The sequence below is a fragment of the Theropithecus gelada genome, chromosome 11 (assembly GCF_003255815.1).
Source record: "Theropithecus gelada isolate Dixy chromosome 11, Tgel_1.0, whole genome shotgun sequence".
Taxonomy (NCBI): domain Eukaryota; kingdom Metazoa; phylum Chordata; class Mammalia; order Primates; family Cercopithecidae; genus Theropithecus; species Theropithecus gelada.
Window position 1 is genome coordinate 56,911,129 of NC_037679.1, and position 18,318 is coordinate 56,929,446.

The window sequence follows — 18,318 nt, forward strand, 5'->3', positions numbered from 1 at the left end:
CAATATTTCTAAAGAAAATAATTTTCAACCCAGAATTTCATATCCAACCAAACTAGGCTTCATAAGTTAAGGAGAAATAAAATCCTTTACAGACAAGCAAATGCTGAGAGATTTTGTAACCACCAGGCCTGCCTTACAAGAGCTCCTGAAGGAAGCACCGAACATGGAAAGGAACAACCAGTACCAGCCACTGCAAAAACATGTCAAATTGTAAAGAGTATCAATGTTATGAAGAAACTGCATCAATTAATGGGAAAAATAACCAGCTAACATCATAATGAAAGGATCAAATTCACAAATAACAATATTAACCTTAAATGAAAAATGGGCTAAATGCCCCAATTAAAAGACACAGACTGGCAAATTGGATAAAGAGTCAAGACCCATCAGTGTGCTGTATTCAGGAGACCCATTTCACGTGCAAGACACACAGAGGCTCAAAATAATGGATGGGGGAAGATCTACCAAGCAAATGGAAAGCAAAAAAAGCAAGGGTTGCAATCCTAGTCTCTGATAAAACAGACTTTAAACCAACAAAGATCAAAAGAGACAAAGAAGGACATTACATAATCATAAAGGGATCAATTCAACAAGAAGAGCTAACTATCCTAAATATATATGCACCCAATACAGGAGCACCCAGATTCATAAAGAAAGTCCTTAGAGACTGACAAAGAGACCTAGACTCCCACACAATAATAATGGGAGACTTTAACACCCCACTGTCAATATTAGACAGATCAATGAGACAGAAGGTTAACAAGGATATCCAAGACTTGAACTCAGCTCTGCACCAAGTGGACCTAACAGACATCTACAGAACTCTCCACTGCAAATCAACAGAATATACATTCTTCTCAGCACCACATCACACTTATTCCAAAGTTGACCACATAGTTGGAAGTAAAGTACTCCTCAGCAAATGTAAAAGAACAGAAATCACAACAAACTGTCTCTCAGACCACAGTGCAATCAAATTAGAACTCAGGATTAAGAAACTCACTCAAAACCGCACAACTCGCCAAGTGTGGTGGCTCACGCCTGTGATCTCAGCACTTTGGGAGGCTGAGGCAGGCTGATCACAAGGTCAGGAGGTCCATACTATCCTGGCAAACACGGTGAAACCCTGTCTCTACTAAAAATACAAAAAAGTTAGCCAGTCGTGGTGGCGGGCACTTGTGTTCCCAGCTACTTGGGAGGCTGAGGCAGGAGAACAGCATGAACCAGGGAAGTGGAGGTTGCAGTGAGCCAAGATTGTGCCACTGCAATCCAGCCTGGGCGACAGAGCAAGACTCCATCTCAAAAAAACAAAACAAAACAAAACTGCACAACTACATGAAAACTGAAAAACAATGATTCAGGAAACTGCTCCTGAATAACTACTGGGTAAAAAATGAAATGAAGTTAGAAATAAAGATGTTCTTTGAAACCAATGAGAACAAAGACACAACGTACCAGAATTTCTGGGACACATTTAAAGCAGTGTGTAGAGGGAAATTTATAGCACTAAATGCCCACAAGAGAAAGCAGGAAAGATCTAAAATCAACAACACCCGAACATCACAATTAAAAGAACTAGAGAAGCAAGAGCAAACAAATTCAAAAGCTAGCAGAAGGCAATAAATAACTAAGATCAGAGCAGAACTGAAGGAGAGATAGAGACACAAGAAACCCTTCAAAAAAATCTATGAATCCAGGAGCTGGTTTTTTGAAAAGATCAGCAAAACTGATAGACCACTAGCAAGACTAATAAAGAAGAAAAGAGAGAAAAATCAAATAGACACAGTAAAAAATGATAAAGGGGATATTACCACCAACCCCACAGAAATACAAACTACCATCAGAGAATGCTATAAACATCTCTACACAAACAAACTAGAAAATCTAGAAGAAATGGGGGAATGCCTGGACACATGCACCCTCCCAAGACTAAACCAGGAAGACATGGAATCTCTGAATAGACCAACAACAGGTTCTGAAATGGAGGCAATAATTAATAGCCTAACAACCAAAAAATGTCCAGGACCAGACAGATTCACAGCTGAATCTACCAGAGGTACAAAGAGGAGATGGTACCATTCCTTCTGAAACTATTCCAATCAATAGAAAAAGAGGGAATTCTCCCTAACTCATTTTATGAGGCCAGCATCATTCTGATACCAAAGCCTGGCAGAGACACACACAAAAAAGACAATTTTAGAACAATATCCCTGATGAACATCAATGAACATCGATGCAAAAATCCTCAAAAAAACACTGGAAAACCGAATCCACATTAAAAAGCTCATCCACCAGGATCAATTCGGCTTCATTCCTGGGATGCAAGGCTGGTTCAACATGCGCAAATCAATAAATGTAATCCAGCATATAAACAGAACCAAAGACAAAAACCACAGGACTATCTCAATTGACACAGAAAAGGCCTTTGACAAAATTAAACAGCCCTTCATGGTAAAAATTCTCAATAAACTAGGTATTGATGGAACATATCTCAAAATAATAAGAGCTATTTATGACAGACCCACAGCCAATATCATACTGAATGGGCAAAAACTGGAAGCATTCCCTTTGAAAACGGGCACAAGACAGGGATGCACTCTCTCACCACTCCTATTCAACATAGTTTTGGAGGTTCTGGCCAGAACAATCAGGAAGGAGAAAGAAATAAATGGTATTCAGTTAGGAAAAGAGGAAGTCAAATTGTCCCTGTTTGCAGATGACATCATTGTATATTTAGAAAACCCCATCATCGCAGCCCAAAATCTCCTTAAGCTGATAAGCAACTTCAGCAAAGTCTCAGGATACAAAATCAATATGCAAGAATCACAAGCATTCCTATACACCAATAACAGACAAACAGAGAACCAAATCATGAGTGAACTCCCATTCACAATTGCTATAAAGAGAATAAAATACCTAGGAATCCAGCAAACAAGAGATGTGAAGGACCTCTTCAATGAGAACTACAAACCACTGTTCAATGAAATAAAAGAGGACACAAACAAATGGAAGAATATTCCATGCTCATGGATAGGAAGAACCAATATCGTGAAAATGGCCATACTGCCCAAAGTAATTTATAGATTCAATGTCATTCCCATCAAGCTACCAATGACTTTCTTCACAGAATTGGAAAAAACTACTTTAAAGCTCATATGGAACCAAAAAAGAGCCTGCATTGCCAAGACAATCCTAAGTAAAAAGAACAAAGCTAGAGGCATCACGCTACCTGACTTCAAACTATACTACAAGGCTACAGTAACCAAAACAGCATGGTACAGGTACCAAAACAGATATATAGACCAATGGAACAGAACAGAGGCCTCAGAAATAACACCATAGATCTACAACCATCTGATCTTTGACAAACCTGAAAAAAACAAGAAATGGGGAAAGGATTCTCTATTTAATAAATGGTGCTGAGAAAACTGGCTAGGCATACATAGAAAGCTGAAACTGCATCCCTTCCTTACACCTTATACAAAAATTAATTCAAGATGGATTAAAGACTTAAATGTTAGACCTGAAAACATAAAAAAATCCTAGAAGAAAACTTAGGCAATACCATTCAGGACATAGGCACGGGCTAGGACTTCATGGCTAAACCACCAAAAGCAATGGCAACAAAAGCCAAAATTGACAAATGGGATCTAATTAAACTAAAGAACTTCTGCACAGCAAAAGAAACTACCATCAGAGTGAACAGGCAACCTACAGAATGGGAGAAAATTTTCGCAATCTACCCATCTGACAAAGGGCTAATATCCAGAACCCACAAAGAACTTAAACAAATTTTCAAGAAAAAGACAAACAACCCCATCAAAAAGTTGGCAAAGGATCTGAACAGACACTTCTCAAAAGAAAACATTTATGCAGCCAACAGACAAATGAAACAAGGCTCATCATCACTGGTCATTAGAGAAATGCAAATCAAAACCACAATGAGATGTCATCTCACCCCAGTTAGAATGGCCATCATTAAAAAGTCAGGAAAAAAATGGATGCTGGAGAGGATGTGGAGAAATAGGAACACTTTTACACTGTTGGTGGGAGTGTAAATTAGTTCAACCATTGTGGAATACAGTGTGGCAATTCCTCAAGAATCTAGAACTAGAAATACCATTTGACCCAGTGATCCCATTACTGGGTATATACCCAAAGGATTATAAATCATGCTACTATAAAGACACATGCACACATATATTTATTGTGGCACTATTCACAATAGCAAAGACTTGGAATCAATCCAAATGTCCATCGATCATACTGGATTAAGAAAATGTGGCACATATACACCATGGAATACGATGCAGCCTTAAAAAGGATGAGTTCATGTCCTTTGCAGGGACATGGATGAAGTTGGAAACCATCATTCTGAGCAAACTAACACAAGGACAGAAAACCAAACACCACAGATTCTCACTCATAGGTGGGAATTGAACAATGAGAATACTTGGACACAGGGAGGGGAACATCACACACTGGGGCCTGTTGTGGGGTGGGGGACTGGGGGAGGGATAGCATTAGGAGAAATACCCAATGTAAATGATGAGTTAATGGGTGTGGCAAACCAACATGGCACATATATACATACGTAACAAACCTGCATGTTGTGCACATGTACCCTAGAACTAAAAAGAACCTGGGCTGGGCATGGTGGCTCATGTCTGTCATCTCAGCACTTCAGGAGGTCAAGGCGGGTGGATCACCTGAGGTCAGGAGTTCGAGACCAGCCTGGCCAACGTGGTGAAACCCTGTCTCTACTAAAAATACAAAAAAAAAAAAAAAAATTAGCTGGGCATGGTGGCAGCCACCTGTAATTCCAGCTACTTTGGAGGCAGAGACAGGAGAATCACTTGAACCTGGGAGGTGGTAGGTTGCAGTGAGCCAAGATCGTGCCATTTCACTCTGGGCAACCAAAGTGAAACTCCATCTCAAAAAACAACAACAAAAAAAATGTGGCCGAGTGCGGTGGCTCACTTCTGTTAATCCTGGCACTTTGGGAGGCCAAGGGGGTGCAGATCACTTAAGGTCAGGAGTTTGAGACCAGCCTGGCAACATGGTCAACATGGTGAAACCCTATCTCTAATACTAATACAAAAATTAGCTGGGCATGGTGGTGCATGTCTGTAATCCCAGGTACTCGGGAAACTGAGGCACGAGAATCACTTGAACCCAGGAGGCAGAGGTTGCAGTGAGCTGAGATCATGCCTGCACTCCAGCCTAGGCGACAGAGTGAGATTCTTTCTCCAAAAAAAAAAAAAAAAAAAAAATTCAAACGTTACATAGTACATATTCCACTTTTTTAAAAAATTGGAAAACTACTTTTAAAGGCATTAACAAACAAGAAGTTCTGGAGAAATAACGTTTTACAGTCACAACAAACAAACATCAAATGCCTAACCATGTTTTGGCTTGTACTGTAAGTTCACCATGTGGACCTCATGGTTTCCTCTGTTAAGATGGAACTCTTTGGGGGAAACCAGCATGAAGGCAAAAAGAATCACCAGGATGTCTACTGAATCCTTGCCTCGATCCCCAAAGTCACTGTTGAACACGTATGACCGTTCTGGCGACGGGAGGCCATTCTTTTCAACAAGGAGACCAGTCAAAGAATGAATGGGAGGAGGGAAACATTCAGGTAAAACCAATAGGCGTTTGGCAATCACATCATGTCTGACACCAATTCTGTGCTTTTTAGGTTTCCTCCAAACATGAAATGTCAGTAAATGATGGAAATACTTAAAAAACAACAACAACAACAAAAAGGCGATAATGTTTAATAGCACATAGCAGATACCAAAAAAACAACAGAATACTAACAAGCATAAATGTTTTCATGTTTAACAAAGCATAGCACAAAACTTTACGCACTGCCTTTCATTTCAAAAGATGCCAGCAAGTCTGAAACATAAGATGCACATTAGATAACCGACCAAACAAGGAGGAATATCCCAGGAAAAAAAAAAAACTACAAAATATGAATTTGAATTCCAAATTCAAAGGAGCATACTGAGTTTCTATTCCTTGGTCTAGAATCGGAATAACAATGCTATTTATTTAGGTGTAGAAATCAAAATTTAATATAAAAAGGAAGATATTTGATGGGAGAAGATATTCTAGTCTAGAATATTTAGGGGATAGGGAGAGATTAGACCAAAAACCAGGTCAATATGAAATGGCAGACATCAAATTAAAAAACATGGGTCCCAATGTTGCCACAATAGCAGACCTCCCTAGGGGTCAAAATAAATGAAAAGAGACGAAGATTATAATCTCATTAAGGCAGCAAAATATAGAAAATAGACATGAATGTGCATCTGTGGTAAAATACGGTACTGATGGAAATTTTAGTCATGCTTAAATTTTGCAAGTCAGCCTGTAGCCATTGTTACAAAGGAAGGCAAAGTTTCCATGAGTGGCAAACACTTGACATCTGTGTCATCATTCTCCCCTCCTATAAACATGGTAACCATTGCTAATTCATAGCGAAACTTTCCTTCTTTAATCTTAACAAGTCCTCAGAGGCCTTATCAGCTCAGCATTTTTGGTAGCCACTTTGAGACCATTAGAGTTGGTATGTGTAATGTGACCTATCTGCCACTCTTGAATTGAATTTAATTTGTACTGTAATAGGAAGTGAGAGCCACATTTCCGGGACAAGTTGTACCATACAAATAACAAGTTTAGATGAAAGAAGGTTCCTGATTTCCAAACCAAATTTAGCACCCACCTAGAGAGGAAAAGAATATGAAGTAATGCCGAGCTGTAAGAAATCCAGCCGGGGTACACAGTAAGTCTTAAAAGAGAAAAGGAGAATAACTACAGCTGATAAAGGGTTTTAATGACCAAATGAATCCCCAAATCAGAGAGTAGGTTAAATAAAAGCAGGACTGATGAAAAGATATTGGATTTGGGTACTAAGAGATTTTCAAGTAGATCTCTGAGTGCTATTTGTGTGCTGTGACTACCTCAGGAATCCAGGTGGGAGAGGCAATTATGTGTCTGCAGAAAAGGCAGAATGAGTTCTATTTTCAAGGAAACTATGCCAAAAATACAAGTGAGGAAATTGGCTCATGCTTAGACAGAAGTTGGTGATCGAGGAAGAATTTTTTTTTAAATAATAGGAATCACAAAAATATGATTAAAACTCTACGGAAAGAACCCCAGAGACTAAAGGTCTATTTTATAATAGCAACAGAAAGAGATGGAAAAATCCCAAAGAGAAAACCTGCGGGGACATGGCTGAGCAGCAAGAAATCAGAGGAAATTAATAAGAGACCCGACACAAACCTCACAAACCAAAGACTTCAAGTGGCAGGAGGAAAAATTGCAAACTTTCTGTGAGTTAGGAATGGTGGAGAGGACCAGTGAAAATTAGGGGAAGTGAATTTAAACCGAGCTTTGCAGAGTGAAAGACATACACATCATTTTAGATTAAGATGGGGCTATAACTGAGGAGTTTATGACTTATGAGTAGAGGCCACACATCTATAGTGGCTTTGCCAGGCCATGCTCTTTCATCTCTAGTTTCTCTGTCAACCCTAACATCTTCTTTCCTCTCTACTAATTCCTCATGTACTGCCACCCACTCTTTCATACAACTCAAATGGAGGGAAGAAATGAAGCCGGGTTAATAGTCAGACAGCCCAAGCTTTGAATCTTAACTCCTATGCTTACTTTCTGTTCACAGCCACTGTTCCCTCACTTGTTAAGTGCAAATAGTAATTCATTGCTTTAAATGCCATTATGGGAATAAAATAAGAAAAGATATATAAAGCATCCAGAACCATACTTCATACTGATAGTTTCTTAATAATAACCAGCTATTGTTATTAAAAAGCCAAATAATTCCACTGTACTCTTCTTCTATAGATTAGTGTGATAAATATTTTATTTGACTGACATGCCCAACACTGAAAAATAAATTGAATAACTTCTGCTTCTGGCCATGAGAGAGTAATAGGATCCAGGATCATCCTCCCACCATAAATAATTACAAAAGTAGACAAAATATATAAACAACTGCTTTCAGACTTTGGACCACAGGCAGTACAGGACTGTGATCCTTAATAAAGAAAAACAACAGAGGTGAGTCCTAAAATTGCTCTGGCTTAATTTTTTTTTCTGGTACAGAGAGGAGGAATCCAAACAGAGCCCCACAGAGTCTGAGAGTTGAAGCAACAGAGATCAAAGATTGGAAAGGCTGAGGCAGCTAAAACGTTCAGGGCAGAATAGCAGAAAAAAATTGAGTGACAAGAGAAAAAGCCCTAAAATTAACATAGGGGTCAATTTGAGTCTTTGACTGAGTACCAGTTTACAGATGAATAAGAAAAAACTCCATGAAATCAAGCACAGAACAACTTTCAGGGAAAGAACAATTCTGGGGGCATATAAGCTAAAGTTTTCAGAGCTCACATGGGGCTAGGAACTATGTATGATTCCGGGAGCCAGAGTGGTGAAACTGTGTTGAGTGCATGGGGCATTCAGTAGAGAGCTCAGAACAGTCACAAATCACTAGTGGGAATAAAGTAATCCCATACTTACTATTAAAAAATGAAAACAATTAAAAGCAAGTCTCAAAAGGATCGAAGTGATCCACAAGTAACTTACTGCCTACCAACACTCAATAAAGGAAAAGCCAAAAAAAGAAAAACCTCAAAAACATTCAACCATTTGAAATTTATAATGCCTATCATCCAATTAAAAATTGCTAGGCATATAAAGAAGCAGTCCTAGAAACATAAAAGAAGAAATAAGTCAATGTAAACAGACCCAGGCGTGATGGAGATGGTACATTGGCAAATGAAGATGTTAAATATGCCCAATAGGCTCAGAAATTTGAAGGAAAAATGTTGATGTAACAAAGATAGAAATAAAAGATGTAAAAAAAATAAAATGTGTAGAAATAAAATATAAATTATGTGAAAATAAAATTTTACTGGATAGGATTTGTAGCAATTTTACACTACAAAAAAGATCAATAAAATTGGAAACGTAATAATAGAAACTATCCAAAAATTAAATACACGGAATAAAAACATTGAAGAAAAGAGAAAAATTTTAAAGAAAATACCAAGTTGTCTAATACATAGACATCATAGAAGTACAAGTAAAAGGGTGGGTAGGACAGAAAATATTCTTAAATAATAATGGTCAGAAATGTTCCACATTTCATAAAAATTATAAACTTACAGCTCCAAGGAACTCAAGAAACTTTAAGTAGAAAAAATATCAGAAAGAAAGAAAGGGAGGGGAGGAAAAGAGGGAGAGATGAAGGGAAAGAAAAGTGCAGGAAGACTCATTATAATTGAATTGCTGAAAAACAGAGATAAAGAGAAAATCTTAAAATTAGCCAAAGAAGAAAGGTCAAATAGATCTTAAAGAGCAAAGATAAGAATCACTTCAGACTTTATGAAAATTATGCAAATCAGAAGCAATGGAATGACATATTTAAAGTGTTGAAATTAAAAAATAGCTGTTATCCTAAAATTCTATAACCATGAAAATAGCTTCCAAAAATAAAGCAGAAATAAAGACTTTTTATTTAGACACACAAAAGCTGATGTGAGCAGACCTGCACTACAAGAAATATTAAAAGAAGTTCTTTAGAAAACAGGAACACTGTATCAAATGAAAATCTGAATTTACAAAAACGAATGAAGAGAAAGGAAGTGATAAATATATTGTAAAATTATTTAAATGACACTTGTCTAAAGTAAAAAATATAATGAAATGTATCATGTGGCTTATAATGAATATAAATAACATACATTTGTTAATAGCACAAATTATTGTGCTATTATTATTGGAGGGGACAAATACAAGATACTAACATTATACACGAAGTGATATAATATTGTTTTATATAGATAGTACTTAGTTAAAGATGTAGATTATAAATATCAGAGAAACAACTGAAAACATCCCCACAAACAGATATAGCTAATAAACCAACATGGAGATAAAATGTAACCATAAAAATGTTCAACAAACCCAAAAGAAAGCACAAAAACCAGAAAAATGAACAAAACAAATGGCACAAATAGAAATAACATAGCAAGATACTAGATATAAATTCAACCATATTGATAATTAGATTAAATATTTTGTTTTATGCTCCAATTAAAAAATAAATATTTGGACAAAATAAAAGAGAAAAGCCCACTTTATAAGCTGTCTATAGAAAACTGACTTTAACAGTGGTAGAAAGGAGGCATTTATTTGCACCAAGTAAGGAGGACCAGGTAGCTAACATGTAAATCCTCACCTCCTTGATGGCTTGCAGGTAAGAGTTTTTAAAAGCAGGGTAAATTTCAGGAAAGTGAAAGTTACAGGCAAACTCGTAAATCAGTACATGGAGGTAACACATTGGTTTTGGCTCAAAAGGGCAGGATCCCTTAAAGTGGGGGCATACCGGTCATAGGTACAATAGATTCTAAGATTTTCTGATTTGCAATTGGTTAAGCAAGAGAAGCTTGGTTTAAAATTTGGGGTCAGCAAAAAAGAATGTCAGCTCAGACTCCCTTCAGGCCCCTCAGGAAGAAATTCAGAGCAAAGTATGGTGACCAGAGTTCAGTCCTCAGTTCCCCCTTATCTGAGATCTACATGCCAGCAAATCCATTTGGTGGGAGGTCGGGTTTCTGAAAAACAACTCAGGGACATATGTTAAAATATTATATTTAGTCTCTGATACAGCTTGGATATTTGTCCCCTCCAAATCTTATGTTGAAATGTGATCCCCAGTGTTGGAGGTAGGGCCTAGTGGGAGGTGTGTGGGTCATGGGGCCAGATCCCTCTTGAATGACTTGGTGTCCTCCCCATGGTAATGAGTGAGTTCTTACTCTGTTAGTTCACATGAGAGCTGGTTGTTTAAAAGAACCTGGCACTTCCTCCTCTCTCTCTTGCTCCCTGTCTCTCCATGTGACACATCTGCTCCTCCTCCTTCGCCTTCCACCATAAGTAAAAGCTTCCCAAGGCTTCACAAGAAGCTGAGCCATGATTGCAAAGCCTACAGAACCGTAAGCCAAATAAACCTCTTTTCTTTGTAAAAAAATTAAAAAAAAAAAAAAAAGAAAACTGACTTTAAAAATAAGGATACAGATAATTTAAAAGGAATGGAAAGATACATGATACAAACTCTATTCATAATATAGCTAGAGTGGCTAAATTAGTATCAAAGAAAGTGGAACAAGGAATGCTATCAAGGATAAAAGGAACATAGCATAATAGAATATTAATTAATCAAGAAGACAGCAAACTTAAATGCATGTGCAGCCAATAACAGCATTTCAAAATACATGAAACAAAAACTGACAGAAGAAGAAAATAAGCAATTTCACAATTATAGTTGGAGATTTTAAAATCCCTTTCTCAACAACTGATAAAACAAATAGACAAAAATTCAGCAAATATATGGAAGATTTGAACATTATCAAACCACTTGACCTAATTTACAAATGTAGAACATTCCATCCAATAAGAGCAGAATATATATTCTTTTTAGATTCACCCAAAATGTTTACTAAGATATTATATTCTGGGTCATAAAAAACATTCAAAAATTTTCAAAAGTAAAATCATAGAAGATATATTTTGTGACCACACAAAATTAAATTAGATGTTAGAATATACATTTTGAAAATATTCAAACATTTGGAAACTAAGTGATAGACTTTTAAATAACTTTTTTGTTAAAGAAAAAGTTATAAGAAATATTAGAAAATATTTTGATCTGGAGGAAAATGTAGATACATCAAACTTTATGGATGCAACTGAAGCAATGATTAAGGAATTGTATAGCTTTAAATACTTACATTTGAAAACCATAAAGGTCTAAAATAAATGACTTAAACTTTCATTTTATTGTGATTGGGGCAGGGAATAAAGGAAAGGAAAGAGAGAGAAAAACAAAGAAAGGAGGGAGTGAAAGGGAAGGAAAGAAAGGAAGAAAGAAAGGAAAGGAAGAAAGAAAGAAAAGAAAGAAAGAAGGAAGGAAGAGAAAGAAAGAAAAGAAAGAGAGAGAATGAAAGAGGGAGGGAAAGAGGGAGGGAGGAAGGAAGGAAGAGAGAGAGAGAAAGTATGGGAGAAAGAAAGAGAGAGAGAAAGATAAAGAGAGAAAGAAAGAAAGAAAGAAAGAAAGAAAGAAAGAAAGAAAGAAAGAAAGAAAGAAAGAAAGAAAGGAAGGAAGGAAGGAAGGAAGGAAGGAAGGAAGGAAGGAAGGAAGGAAGGAAGGAAGGAAGGAAGGAAGGAAGGAAAGAAGGAAAGAAAGAGAAAGAAAGAAAGAAAGAAAGAAAGAAAGAAAGAAAGAAAGAAAGAAAGAAAGAAAGAAAGAGAAAGGAAGGAAGGAAGGAAGGAAGGAAGGAAGAAAGAAAGAAAGAAAGAAAGAAAGAAAGAAAGAAAGAAAGAAAGAAAGAAAGAAAGAAAGAAAGAAAGAAAGAAAGAAAGAAAGAAAGGAAGGAAGAAAGGGAGGAAGGAAGGAAGGAAGGAAGGAAAACAGGGAGAGAAGGAAAGAAAGGGGAGAGAGAAGGAGGAAGGAAGGAAGGAAGGAAGGAAGGAAGGAAGGAAGGAAGGAAGGAAGGAAGGGAGGGAGGGAGGGAGGGAGGAAAGAAGGGAGGGAGGGAGGGAGGGAGGGAGGAAGGAAGGAAGGAAGGAAGGAAGGAAGGAAGGAAGGAAGGAAGGAAGGAAGGAAGGAAGGAAGGAAGGAAGGGAGACCCACCAAGACTCATTATAATTGAACTGCTGAAAAACAGAGATAAAGAGAAATTCTTAAATGTAGCCAAAGAAAAATGATCAAATGGGTCTAGAAGAACAAATCACTTCTGACTTCACAAAAAGTATGCAAATCAGAGGCAATGGAATGACATATTGAGGATTTAATACAGGACAGGACTTTTGGAAACTTTTCATTCATTTAATCTTCAAGACAATGCTCTGAGGTAGTCTGTGTTTTCCACATTTTACAAAAGAGAAAGCTGAGGCTCACAGAAATAAATGATACATAGTAGTCATTAGCAGTAGGAGCACAACCAGAATGTAATGCAGTTCCACCAGGTGTCCAATACTTGACCTCTTACCTCTTCCCACCATCCCAGTCATTTGTAGCTTTGGTAGACCTGATCATATCAGTGTTATGGTGCTTATTAGGTGAGAAGCACTGTTCTAAGTGCCTTAGAGCAATTCATTTAATCTTAATAACAACTCAATGAGGCATGTCCTACAGTTTTATCACTGTCTTACATGTGAGGAAACTGAGGCACAGAGATGTTAAGTCATTTGCCCAAGGTTAAACTGTCTATAGGCAGAAGGTCCAGAATTTGACATAACCTAAGTAGTTCCAGGGTTGCTGGCCTCAACCACCCTGCTGTACTCCCTCTCACCACAAGCTGTCAAGTACACGTGCATCCTTGCTACCCCCAGGTGAGCAATGCCAAGTAAATCCTGTTCTTCAGAGGTCTGATTAGCAGCCACTCCAGAGGCAAGCCAGACATGGATGGATACATCAGCAAAACCTTCTCCAGCTTATTTTTTTCTTAAACTTTTCATAGTTCAGGTAACCACTAGAATAATAGATAATAGACTCCAGTTTTTCACCCTTCAGGAAATGTATTTCCCAGTCCATATGCCAGCACGTATCCCAAGCTGGGATGACAATTGGGTTTTATTTTTCTTAGAAAAGGTGAATTTCACACATGGAGTTGATCTCCATGGGTTGCTTTTGCTTTTGTTTTTATTTTTACTTTTTTTAAGAAAGAAAATATACATTGGGAAGTTGTCCAAAACAGTATAGCAATTATTTACACTGCTTTTGTGCAGACCCTTCTCCCAGCTGCTGCTAAAAAGGCAAGAAGACATTTTACCAAATGTTGTACCTGTGGCAACTCCCTTCTGTTTGTTACCCCTGAAGAAGCAAAGTGAATTTTGCCAAGAAGCAATGTGAAATGTGTTCTCAGAACCGTATCCCTCCTTCTGTTTCCATGGGTAGGTGGGGGTGAATTTTTTCAGACTCCCTTTACTTACTTTGTCCTCATGGAGATGAAATAATTGATCTAATTGCTCAATTTGGGAAGAATTCTGTAACAAGTTCTGTTTCTCTTTTATATTGTCTTGAGCTGCCTTCAGGGCTAAGAGAGGAACTAACCTTAAATTTGTGTGTGGCTCGTTTCACAGCTCAAGAGACAATTTCCCCACAGGATTTCAAGCTTAAGAAGCAAAAACTTTATTTTTACTTCTACTTTACATGAGAAACTGATCCCTCCTGTGATCCCAGCATTTTGGGAGGCCGAGGCAGGAGGATAGCTTAAGGCCAGAAGTTCAAGACCAGCCATGAAACATAGTGAGACCCCATCTCTAGAAAAAACAAAATTAAATATAATTAGCTAGGCATGGTGACACACACCTGTAGTCCCACCTATTGACTACAGGTATGGGCCAAGCGTAGTCAGTCAGTGGGACTACAAATGTGTGCCACCTCCAGAGGCTAAAGTGGGAAGATCGCCTGAGTCCAGGAGTTGGAAGCTGCAGTGAGCTATGATCATGATCATGCTACTGCACTACAACCTGGACAATGGAATGAGACCCTATCTCTAAGAATAATAAAAAGAAGTTAAAATATACTTGAAAGGGAAATCTCTTAGGTCTAAGCAATTCCATGATGGGAATCAGTGGTAGTGGTCACAGTAACATAAAACCGAAATGCCTGCTCACAAGATTTTGGAGTGCATGGAAGCCAAACTATTGAACAAAGTTCACCCTTCACGAAAGTATCTTCAAAATTCTAGTAACACAAGTCCCTAAGGGGGAATGGGAATTGCGAGGTTCTAAGTACACTTGAAAAAGCAAAGCACTCGAATAAGACTGGTGACTGGAGCTGCCGTCATCTGAATTTCTACACATTGCTAGCAGGTGGAAAGATCTCAAGAGACCTTTTCTGAGAAAGAAGCCAATATGAGGACAAAGACTTTCTCTCACATACATAGTAAATGCAGTGTCCAAAATTAAGCTCTGGTGAGAACATTTCTGCCAACTGTGTCCACATTCATGGATTGTGACTTCAGGACAAACGGCAGCTACTAATCGACATGCTGATGAAGCTAAAACTTCTCTCAAAGGCCATTAAGTTTCTGGGTACCATCTGTGCCAACACTAATTCAGATAATGCAGAAGGCTTGCTAAATGTTGGGGTTTCTTTTCTGTTCGAGTTCTGAACAATTTGAGAAAATGTGATACAGAGAACTAAAATACGAGGAGAGACTAAGTTAGGGTGACTAAGTCAAGTCCGGAAGTTAAGTGGACTAACGACTATTGAATTCCAGAATTAGGCAGACCTATCTGCTGGGTCACACCAGTGCTGGGGCCAGCACTTCCAGTCTTCCCTTGCCTCCTTGATGATCTCTAGACCTTTGCTTCTTTTCTAAGGACCCTTAACTGATTCCTCAACTTCTTTATACTGGGCCTGAATGTCAGACACTGGAGAAACAGGACTCAGTTTTCAATCAGGCCCTGGGCTGACTTGCTTCACCAGGCTGCTTTCAGATGAAGAATTCTTCGAAGTATTGTGCTTCTCCTCCATCTCCATCCCTGCAGGAACAACAAAGTTAAGCGAAGTATGTTCCCTGCTGGCAGCTCCTCTCAAGAGGAAGAAGAGTGGGCCAGCATGCACACACCCAGTGATGATTCTTCTCCAGTGTTCAAGGTGAAGAAGCCAGAGAAGAATTCCCTTCTTCATGGAAACGAAGAGTGGCAAAATGGTGTTTCCATCTAGCAAAGTCCAAAGGAAATATTCCTTTTCTTCTCCTACTTTCTGCTTCAGATCAGTTTGTAAAATATTTTATCATAACTTAAGGAACTTGGTTCTTATACTTCAGTCTTTTGTATTTTTGCAACTCTTGTGGTTGTACAGTGCAGTGATTTAGAATAACATTAGCCCTTTACAAGTTTGTAACAGTAACAAAAGGACTATGGTAAAAAGTCATCTTGCTTTTACAGTTCATGGCTGACCTCAAATAATATGTACACCATTTTCTGTTAACATTTCAGTGTAGACCATTATAACTTTTCTGTCAGAAAAGGTGAAAAACACTTTTTCCTATTAATCAGTGGGCCAACAAAATTTTTAAATTTTTAAAGATTTTGGTTTTTTTTTCCCAGTGGCCATCAACTCCAGGGATATGAGCAAGGAAGCAAGCATATCACTTGTGCCCTTTGGCACCTAGAAGAGGGATTTCCAAATTATTTTGCTCCATCTATATCACCCAGGTCTCTCCATATATATTGATCTCCCTTTCCATAATCATACATGATTCTGGCTTCTCCACTCCACAAAGTCTTTTCTATCACAAATAGATTTATTCCACTTTTCAATTCTCTAGTATGCTTTCATTGATGAGTAGATAAAATAAAATAAGCTATAACTTTTTCAAAAATACAATTGACATGGTGGGCTTAAACTCAGTGGAGTGTGTCTGCAGAGCTGTGAAACAATGACCCTTGTTTCTCTTCATTGAAGTGATGGGTCAGTGACAGATATGACCATTAACTGTTGTCCCATCTGGACACCTTAACCATCACGTATGACACCAGCCATAGAATTTCCTAACCTGATCTGCCAATGTTGAAAAGGTTAACGAATGTGATTGCTTAAATTTTACTCCTAAGCTACATTTTTTCAGGTATGTCACATCAACAGAGCTTGAGGAGGATTAACACATGAAAGTTTGAATTTCTGAAAGAATGTCCATTTTTCTCAAGTTCTTCAAGACTTTGAAAAAAATTACTGTTTTAAAGACTTATTTTATTTTTTGCAAGACATCAACTCTCAGTAAATGTTTATCTTTAATTTTAACCTGAAACTAAGTTTGAGAAATTCCAGTCCACATGGATTTTATTTTCACAAAACTCATCAAAAAGGCTTACAGAAGACTGCGTCTGATGGAAAAAAAAAAAAAAAAGATGAAATTGCTACTTCAACTTCAAGAAAGTCTCGAGTGCTTTATTATTACTGTATGACTCAATTTACTCACAAATCTCCAATTGGTTGAAATCCAATTTAAATAGATGAAGAAATTTCAACACTTTCCAAAAAAGAAAGAAAGAAAGAAAGAAAGAAAGAAAGAAAGAAAGAAAGAAAGAAAGAAAGAAAGAAAGAAAGAAAGAAAGAAAGAAAGGAAAGAAAGAAAGAAAGAAAGAAAGAAAGAAAGAAAGAAAGAAAGAAAGAAAGAAAGAAAGAAAGAAAGAAAGAAAGAAAGAAAGACAAACAGCAAACAAGCAAGAAAGAGAGAGAAAGAAAGCAGGCAGGGAGGGAGGAAGAGAGGGAGAGAGGGAGGGTTACAGAAGATACACTGACTTTCTGAATATCCACAACACTCAAACTATTAGAATTGGAGTAGGGTAGGTCACTGAACTGGAATTCTTTGATAATGCCTTGAAGAAATCCCTCCATTTGGTGGACTCTCAATAAGGACTCACTGTGGTCAGTACCACCAACCACTTTAGCACTTCCCTCTTCATTTCCCTACATTCTCTCCTCAACCCATATTTGTAACAAGGCCAAGGGGCTCACCATCTGCCTGTGAGCATTTCTGCTTTCTACTGAAAGAAAATGAGCCCTACAGCTGACAACAAATACAAATCATGCCTTCCAGCCTTCCCTTGCCTTCTTGATGATCTCTAGACCTTTGCTTCTTTTCTAAGGACCCTTAACTGATTCCTCAACTTCTTTATACTGGGCCTGAATGTCAGACACTGGAGAAACAGAACTCAGTTTTCAACCAGGCCCTGGGCTGACTTGCTTCACCAGGCTGCTTTCAGATGAAGAATTCTTCTAAGCATTGTGCTTTGTCTGCAGGCATCAGCCTGGACCAATGGAGACAGCCTGGGCTTTAGCACCAGAGCGGTCTGAATTTGAATCTTTGCTATTAATTTTATCAGCTGTATGACCCACACTGCAGCCAGGGTGTTCTTTCCAAGATGCAGTTCTGATCAAGTCCCTGTCTTCCTTAGAACACTTCAGTAGCTTACTATTGCTTTTTGGATAAAGGCTGTGATGGTTAGTTTTATGTATCAACTTGACTGGGCCACGGAGTGCCCAGATATTTAACTAAATATTTTTTGGGGTGTTTCTGTGAGGATGATTCTAGATGAGGTTAACAGTTGAATTGGTCGATTGAGTAAAGAAGATTGCCCTCCCCAATGCGGGTGGGCCTCATTCAGTTCATTGAAGGCCGGAATAGAGTAAAAAGGCTGAGTAAAGGAGAATTCACTCTCTCTGCCTGTCTTTGAGCTGGGAAATCAGTCTTAATCTGCCTTCAGACCCAGACT